Source organism: Balaenoptera borealis (assembly GCF_965194805.1).
Source record: "Balaenoptera borealis genome assembly, chromosome: 18".
In the NCBI taxonomy this organism is placed as follows: domain Eukaryota; kingdom Metazoa; phylum Chordata; class Mammalia; order Artiodactyla; family Balaenopteridae; genus Balaenoptera; species Balaenoptera borealis.
The window spans coordinates 31,540,960-31,550,428 of record NC_138877.1 but is presented as its reverse complement, the minus strand read 5'-3'; positions in this window follow the sequence as shown (position 1 = coordinate 31,550,428).

Sequence of the window (9,469 nt, the reverse complement as noted above, 5' to 3'; positions counted from 1 at the left end):
TTTAGTTTCAAAAAAACACAATCATTTACCATCTTAAATTAATTTTGGTTAATTTGAATTATATAGGATTTGTATTCCTGTTTGTATGTAATTTGTAATTTCTTTTTTTTTTTCAGTTAAAAATGATCAATGCACGGAATTCATATTTAGTTTATATTTAATTTTGTACATAGTTAACTAACATAATAATACAAATAATTTGTTAATAATTGAGGACTTTTGGATATGTTTTCCTTTAAGGAAGTAGAGGTGCTCCAAGGAGATATTGAGAAATCTTTCCCTATACCATACTTGCCAAGAAATCATTCTATGGGCTGATGATAATTTTGACAGCAATCAGTCATTCTAGTATAAAATTTCCTATCAGTATATTTTCCTAAACCAGTCACAATTTTGGGGGCATTTGCTAGAACTCCATTCTTCCCACCAATTTCTCTATCCCTTTGTTCACTGTACAGACTGCTACTTAACCTCGAGAATAGCGAGGTAGTTATTATTTTCTGTGGCAACCCTTTTGATGAAAACATTTGTGAGAATCAATGTATACATGCCTTGGGCATGAAATTAATTCAGGTTACATTTCTCAACACGGTCCTTGACTGTCTTAAACCAAACCTACCGTTAAGCAAATTGGCTCCAAGCACTGACAATATTATGGTACACCACTTGCATTAGTTAGGGTTCTCTAGAGAAAGAGAACCAATAGGATATAGATAGATAGATGATAGATAGAAAGATAGATAGATAGAAATAGATATTGTATGGAATTGTCATATAAAATTAAATATTGCACTCCATATATATTTCAAAATAAACATATTATGAAAACAGAACATATTTGTGAGATCCAGTACTTATTTTATTCTCCCCATAATCAATTTGATTATTTAAAAATATCAAATATGACAATCACTTTAGAGCTTATTTTTAATTTTATACCACTGCTTTGCTGATGTTCTGAACATGGGCATAGACTACTCACTGGGAGATCCAGGTACCATCTATACCCCCAACTGATCTTCCTCATGTAGATACATTAAGTTCTCAAGTACTTAATATTAAGTTATGAACTTCATGTCAAATTTAGCTATTATTTATTGAGATCTCTGAAATGAAACAGTAATGAGAATTGAACTGGCATAGTTTCCTGAGAAAAACCTAAGCCAAGATACTGAAATGAAACAAAGGAAAAGAGCAAAAGAATGTAATGTTTAAGAAGAGATAGTATATGGTTTTGAGATAGTATAAGAGATAGTATATGACTCTTAGGTTTTCAAAGTATTCAGTTGAGTTTATTGTGGATATTTAAAAGTGCGATAACATGCAGGGTTCGTTTTTGTCCGCTAAGGTGTGGAGCTCTGATTTTATTTTGACACCCCTTCTACTCCCCTCCCCCAGTGTTCAATAATACCTAAATGTTTTCTGGTTGGTGGAGATGAGAGCACTGTAAGAATTAAAGAGGAATATTTCTGGGACTATTTGTTTTCTCAGGTGGTCATTTTTTTAAAATCTTGGGGCTGGCCTTGTAGGCACGTGTACATTGAGACTTTTTTTTTTAAGGACAATTTGGTCTTAAATGAAATTAAAAGGACTACTTTTATTGAATAAAAGTATTACTAAAAATATGTGTATCTCTTAAACATAAATTATATTTTAAGTTTTCAGGATTTTTTTATACTTGATATACTTTTGTAAAATGCTATTGAAATTTCATGGTTATATTACATTTTATATTTGGGTTAAAGAATCTTTCATTTAACATTTCATTTTTATTTAAAATGAGTCACATATAAATTTCTCCAGTGTGGGCTATTACCAAGATTTCTTCCTGTGGAATCCTAAAAGTTCAGATATGCTAAAAATACAAGAAATTTCCCATGGGAATTTTGTTCTTTCTGGATAAGACGTAAGAATATTTTACTTTCTTATGAAAAACACAATGCAACGGGTGTTAGGTTTCAGGATTCGGCGGGAATTAGAAATTAAGTTGTTTTATCCAGATTAGATACTGATTTTTTAAAAAATAATGCTTACTTTGCCTGTGGAGATTTAACTTAATCCTATGCCATTATTTTAGATAGGCATTAAAAGTTGTTTTAATGAGCTTTGAAAGAAAGCTAAACACTTACAATTTTTTTCCTTGAATTTTCTCTCCTTTAGCATATTTTCTACTTATTTAAAAATAATTTTATTGATCTCCAAGAAAACTTACTGAGCTTTCTTTGGAGCTATTTTTTTAAGAATTCAAAATATAGAGTGATTTCTTTTTCTTCTAATAAATTGTTCTTCCCCAATTGTTTTTATCCTCTCCCCCTTTTCAATTCTAAACATGTCTTTTCAAGTTCTTCTCACAGTTGCCGCTTCAGACATTTGTGATTCCCCTTGTAATTTCCAGGTGCTTGGTTTCATGGATTACATGTGCTGCACAAAGCTAAAATCACTATAATCAAATGTTTAACACAGTGCTTTCAGTGGAACACAATTACAGATGATTCTGAGCATAATCCGAGGAAAGGTCAATTCACTATTTTAAATTGGAAATACTTGCAATAATGATACATATTTTTCTAAAATTCCATTACAACAATAGTCTTTTCTGCATGCTGACTTGACTTTGATAAAAGATCCATAGTTTTAACAACTATCTGAGTTACAAAGCAAGACTCAATTAAACCAGCTGGTATTGACTGATGTATTTAATAATGTAATAAAGATGTCAACCATGACAGAATCGGTTAGTTTGATATTAAGGCAAAGTGCCATTTATTCCACAAAGTTGGCTAATAAAAATACGGCCTACTATATGATGAGACCTGTCAAGTAAATTTATGATATGCCAAATTCATAAGCTCTTAAGTATTTCTTTGGAGTTTGGCAGAATGGGCAGCCTATAGCGTGCTCTCTGTTTGTGTAAGAAACAAATACATTGAATGGAGGGTGAGCTGGCTAGTAAGTGGTCCACATTACAAGTGAGTAATTGGAAATATTTCATGTTCTATATCCATCTTTTATCAAGAATATTTTTCTTTGGAGAGTTCTATATTTCACATTTAATTTTTATGTTCACTTGCAAGTTTCTCTGGTCCCACAATTCAAAGAGAGTCTGTTGAAGGGAAAATTAGAGGCTGTGATTCAGAATTCAGTGAGTCTAGTCCCTGCAGAAACTTGGCAGAGGATAGAATCAGTTCTTAGTATGCCAAATTGAGTGGCCCTGGGCCAGATGCTAATTTTGAATGCACGGCACACATCACTTTGTGTCTCGATTAAGCCATGTCTGTGAATCCCATGCAAGCCCAGCAACAGATTTTGTGCAACATATATATTAGCGTTCAGCCCATCATAAATTTAATTCTGGCGTTAAACATGTAAGAGAAATCCCTTCTTTTAGGCTAATAAATTCTACCTCTTTGAAAAAAAATGAATAAGGAATTTTAATTGACATTTTGTCCATGATTCCTTATTCAAAATTTAATAATCTCAATTTTGGTCATTTCTTAAGAAAGCACATTCAAGAAGAGAGATTTAATCTTACACAAATGTAAAAATGTGATAGGAATAGCATAAGATTTTTTTCCCCTTCCACTTTCTTCTTTAGTATGTATTAGACAGAAATGTATTCATGAATGTGGATGTGTTCATTAAGCTAATTCAATCATCTTAGAGAAGACTAATAAAAACTGTGGAGCACAAAAAATTAAATGTCAGTGTGTAAAACTGGATTAAAAAGTTTTATTTGATTATCAGTATTTTCACCTTATTTGAATCATACTGCTGTTTTATCATCTGGTGACCTCACCAGAATGTTCCTGTCTGTTTTCTACGTTGGAAAAATAAAGCCGTCAGTGTATATAAGCCTTCAGAAACATGACCCTTTCCATGGAAGTAGTTTTAGCATTGTTCTTGTTTGAAGTCATTTGTAAATAAATAAATAAATAAAATTTTAATGTAAAAAAAATAAAGTTACTGATGTAGGTTTTTTGTTTTTTTGTTTTTTTTAAATGGGAGTTGGAGCTACTGAGTGATAGAGAGATTAATGTACTGACCTTGACCTTGAACTGTGCCAAATTGCACTGTTTTCAGCCAGATTAAAAAGACCACGGTGAATCAGATACAGCTGGCTCTGTGAGTTACAATAAAATATAATATTCTTGTAAATCTATTGTCTGAGAAGTATACACAAAAGTCTATACTAATAAGTTTAAAAAAAAAAAAAACAATATATGAGAAACGTTGACCTTTTGTTCAGAGAAAAAAGTCCATTAGTTAAACGATTGATTTTGTGCTTAATTTTTTTCTCTGCAGCATTTTATTTCCTTTCTGTGTTCCTTTTTAGTTTGTTTTATGCCACTCTGAGTATTTAGTCACCATTGGATACTTAACAGAGAAAGGAGAGGAAAAGGCAAGGACCAAATTAGAAACTCTTTTTGAATTGCTGGCTCTTATTCCAGCCAATCTTCTTCTGGAGTTGGAAATAATGTTGTTTTCTTTTTTTTTTTTTTTTTGAATTTAGGGGAAAAAAAGAGTTTAGTGTAAATTATATTGTTATTTTACATCATGCTTGCTTCAGCCTAAGGGAAACAAAAATTGAAATAAAAGAAACTTTTGAAGCACAGTATGAAAAAATCTTGTTTTCATCCAACACTGGTTGACTTTGAATAGATCTAGTCTAAATTGTGGGTACCGTGGTCATATATAATGGAGATGAGATTGGGGAGGTCTGACATCTCTTAATTTATTTATTCCACCAGTGTAATGCTAGCCACCCCCTGTTTCTATTATACCAATTTAATGCCAGCCATTTCCTGTTTTCATTAGACCATTGTAATGCTAGACTCCTACTGTTCTCATTAGTGCAGGACTGTGTAATGGCAGCCACCTCATGTTTTCATTATAACAGAGCTGTATGGTGCCAGCTGCCACTTGTTTAACTTTACTGAGAAGCATTTGACCATGGATTACATACTTTTACAAGCTAGCGGCAAACAAGGTAAAGGCATCCCAGTTTCTGGTAAAATAGAGGTAAGTGCTTAAATGACTTATCAGCTATTAATGTGCAAGGAAGAGTTGTTGGTGATGACTGGGAAACTACAATAAACTGAGTAAACCTTTGAATGGTTTTGTTATTATTGTTGCTTTGTTGTGCTTTGTTGTGCTTAGAATTGTCTGTCTGACAATGACCTTCAACAAGATTTTGCAATGATGTATTGTGGCTATGTGTAGATAGATTTGTATTGCTCAGATGAGTCCATTTGCAATAATGGATAGCATTCATTGAGAGTTTTCTATGTGTCAAAATGCTTCTAAGCTTTTTATGTCTTATCTCATTTATTCCTTACAATTACTTTAGAAGTTACTCTTGCACACATTTTGATGGATGCAAAATGCATCATTTTGCAACCTCAGATTGCTGCATTATTAACTTTACCAAATAGGGTGATTGACAGATGTGTATAAGTTGGTTGAAATGATTAAAAACCGTTGTGACTTGTAACCTGTTAGTGTTTCCTGGGAAACAAAGTCCTAGCCATCTGTTAGGGGACTCTTTAAATGACTGTAATAAGTCACCTTTAAAATGGCAGCCGTCACCCTAGGATTTGAACCTTGAAGCCCCCAAAGAAAATGCATGTATATAATGATGCATGTGCTTCAATGAAAAAGGAAAGTATATCGCCAAGTTTCATGCTCTTGATCACAGAAGGAGGTCAGAAAGCAGTGCTTTGTTACATTAGGTTGTGATCTACAATTAGCACCCCCATCTGTCTGAGGCCAATAACAGTCAGAAAAGCAGGAGTGATGTTGAAGGTTGGTAAGACATTCTATGTCTCACTTGTCTTTTACATTTCCCAAAATGAATATACCCTCATAATGAACTTTGTAGGGCTCAATATCACCTGTGGAAATTACCTTTATTGAACTGCAAGCACTGTAAAGACAAAGGAAGAGAGAAGATCGAAACAGAAAGTCAGTGCACTAGTCATGAGGGTCGAAAGCATCGGGGTCTTTCATGCTCTCCGGACTGCTGGGTTCGGTATTGCTAAGTGAGGATGGGTGGGTGAGAAGTTTCTTATATTCATTCTTTTCTTTAACTGTTTCTATTTCTCTCTTGTTTTGGTATTTCATCTAAAATAGGGCAGGTGGAGTCATAACATTTGCTGTGAAATAAAATGCAAATTCCACTATGCAAATAAACCATTAGAAGGTAAGTTAACTTGAACAGTAGTGGTATTTCAGTGATTATATTGCTTTTTAATATAGAAAGATTCCAGCATAAATAAAACCCAGCAAGTTTCTGTATGTGCTGGGGGGTGACTGAGTCTCACTGGAAAGAACACCTCAGAGGTTGAGGCTATGGTTTTCTCTTTCACCCCCCGAGTGCTTTTCAACATGTTCCTGGACTGTTAGTAACACTAGCATTCACTACAGTGTATACTAACTTTAGTTTTAACACACTTAGTGCATATTTAGCCAAGTTGTACCAAATAAAATCTCAACTGTGGATTGGCTATGGTAACTACTGTTTATATTAATTATCCTGTCAATGTGCAGACTTTCAACTTTGCCACTGGAGTTCCTGTCACCCTTTTAATACATTACCATTATTATTTTTAAACCAGAGTCATTTCAAGTTCAAATTCATGAAATGTGCATTGGAACCACCCACCCTGCCTTACAGATGGTAAAACAGAATATGTGTCAAGAGAAATAAAACTTTTAAGAAACCATTTGCACTCACCTTCCCCTCACCTCATTTAGAAAGTCAATCTGAAATTTTTTGGCATTCCACATATTACTCTGAAAGATTCGGGTAGAAAGATGTTTAAGAAATCAATAGAGGCATTCATTCTACAGCATCCAGATATATTCATGGTCACCTAGCTTCTGTTTAAACATTGCTATTCCTTGATCTGACACCTCCTACCACCATCACGTTTTTTAATACCTGGCCCCACATAGTCCTAATGTCATAGGAGTGACAGATTTCACATACACGTTAAGGACAGGTGACTTGAGGTTGAAAGATAAATTGATCATATCATTTGACCTCTTATTCCACTGAGATAGTCCCAGAGGCAGACTCTTCCCTCCCTTTACAGCTGGGGAATTTTGTTTTACCTTCCCTTCTTAGGAAATCAGCTTTCAACTGCTTCAGAAGGAGTAAACAGCCATCCCAAGCAACACCTTTCCATTCCATGGAGATTCTTCCAATATATGTGTTACTGGTACCGATTAGAGTATGAGATAATACTCCTGCAAGAGACACTGGCCTGCCAATCTCCAGAGCAGAATATACCCACAAGAAATTGGAAATAAGTCCTTATGCTAAGTAATTTAGGAGAATTTCCAGAACTCCTCTCAAAACTCAGGAAGAAAACATGTCAATCCATTTAATGGTCAATGTCCATTACCCAAAACCTAATGTTGTTCACTGCTCTTTCCCTAAACACCTCCTTTCTAAGGCAGAATTTCTCAACCTGGACATTAGTGATATTTTTGACAAAATAAATCTTTGTTAGTTGGGGGGAGCACTGTATTGTGCACTGCAGGATGTTTAGTTGCTACAGATGCCAGTAGCAACCCAACTCCCCCACCTCTTAACAACCCAAATTGCCTCTATATACTGCCAAATATCCCTGGGGGGCACAACTGCCGCCAGCTGGGAACCACTAATCTAAGGCCACTATTCCTTATTTCAGTGCCTAAATAATCAATAATTTAAATCTCCTCTCTGATATGCATGGAACATTATAGAAGCATTAAGATAGTACACCTATATCAGCCTGGAGGGCCCTGGATGAGTGGACTCAGACAAAAATATTTAGAAATAGAATTATTCTGCCTAACAGAATTCACACAGATACCAGACTGGAAAATCTGGGAATGTTAAAAAGCCACTTTTCCATGGGATGAAAATCATCCATGCTCTTGGTCTTCGCCTTTCTCTTTTGTCTCTCTTTGCCTCCTAAAGCTTCAAACATGATTACAGATTTCAAAGGAAGAATTATTTCTGGGAAGTTGGAAACATACACATAAATACTCTGCTGAGGGCTTGAAGCTGAGAATTGCAAGATTCAGCAAAGTTGGCATTGCCCCTAGATGGTTGGACCCAACCCAAGAACAAGGTGCTATTAGGCAGCATCTTATAAAGAATGGATCACCAGGCAGCGGCAAGCTGTCTTAGTGTTATTTTCCGAATTCACATTCAGCTTGGCAAGCCTTTCACAGAGCTCTCCCAGCTGGTGAGCCTAATTCAGGTATCCTCAAGTTTCTTCTTCCTTGGAATAGAAATTCACATGACACGTCATAAACTCAGCATTCAGTGCAATCCCCATCTTGACCTAACCCACCTTCCCAATCCTTTCTAGTTTTCTAATCAGAAAATACTTTGACTTTATTTAAATGTTTCACGCTGCCTCTCTCTCCTTTCAGAATGCATTTCCTGTACATCTCTGCTGCCAAAATCCTGTCCCACCTTAAATGCTCAATTCAAATGCTGCCTTCTCCAAGAAGCTGTCACTGATTCCCTCCCCACCTCTCACTTCCTCTGCTGAAAGTACTTGCTCTCTCTCTCTTTCACTCTCATTTTTTACCCACTGCAACTTGTACTTCTTTCATAGTACCAACTACAAACTGTGTTTGTGTAAATAACTTCATTCCCCAGTATATTTTAAATTTTATAGAGACAGAGACTGCATTTTGTTAATATCTGTATGCTCCATTGTATTCAAAAACACTATACATGCTCCATAAATTAATGTTGAATTGAATTGAAATGTCACATTCTCGGGAAGGAAAATCACCAGAGAGGCCACTTCTGACCCATTCATTTATTTCCTTTTCTCCTTTGCATTATGAACACAGATTAAATTTTAGTAGTTATCCAAAATGAAAGAAATGATGAAATATGTACAATAGTTGAATTTTCGAGGTGTTTGCGGAAAAAAGGCAGATTGAGAAATCATAAGCACATCTCAGAAGTAAGGGTCTTTTCTTATCTTCAGTCAAAGCCAAACATTTCACATGATGAGCTTTTAAAATGAGAATTTCTTAACAGATAGGAATTACTAATAATAGAGTAAGATAATTCACTTTCTTTCACTTTTTCAACTTTTCAATGAAGTAGCTAGGCACTCTTGCATAAAGATTTTAACTAAGACCCTGCATCCTAACTTATTTACCACTGTTTATACTGTTACATTCTATTATGCATTTTGTCAATTTTAACGCTCCATGTAGGTTACATCTAAAAAATGGCTAATTTTCCTATAGGTTAATAAAAGCAGTTAGAACATTTTGATGAGACTATTGGGTGAAACATCACTACCTCCATAATTGATCCATAAATATGAAGACACATGGAAAATACTTATATACTGATATCTATATGAACATATCTAATAGAAAAACAAATAGATGAGAAAGACTATATAATAGTGATGTTGAGATAAAATTATGAAATTAAGATGAGAAT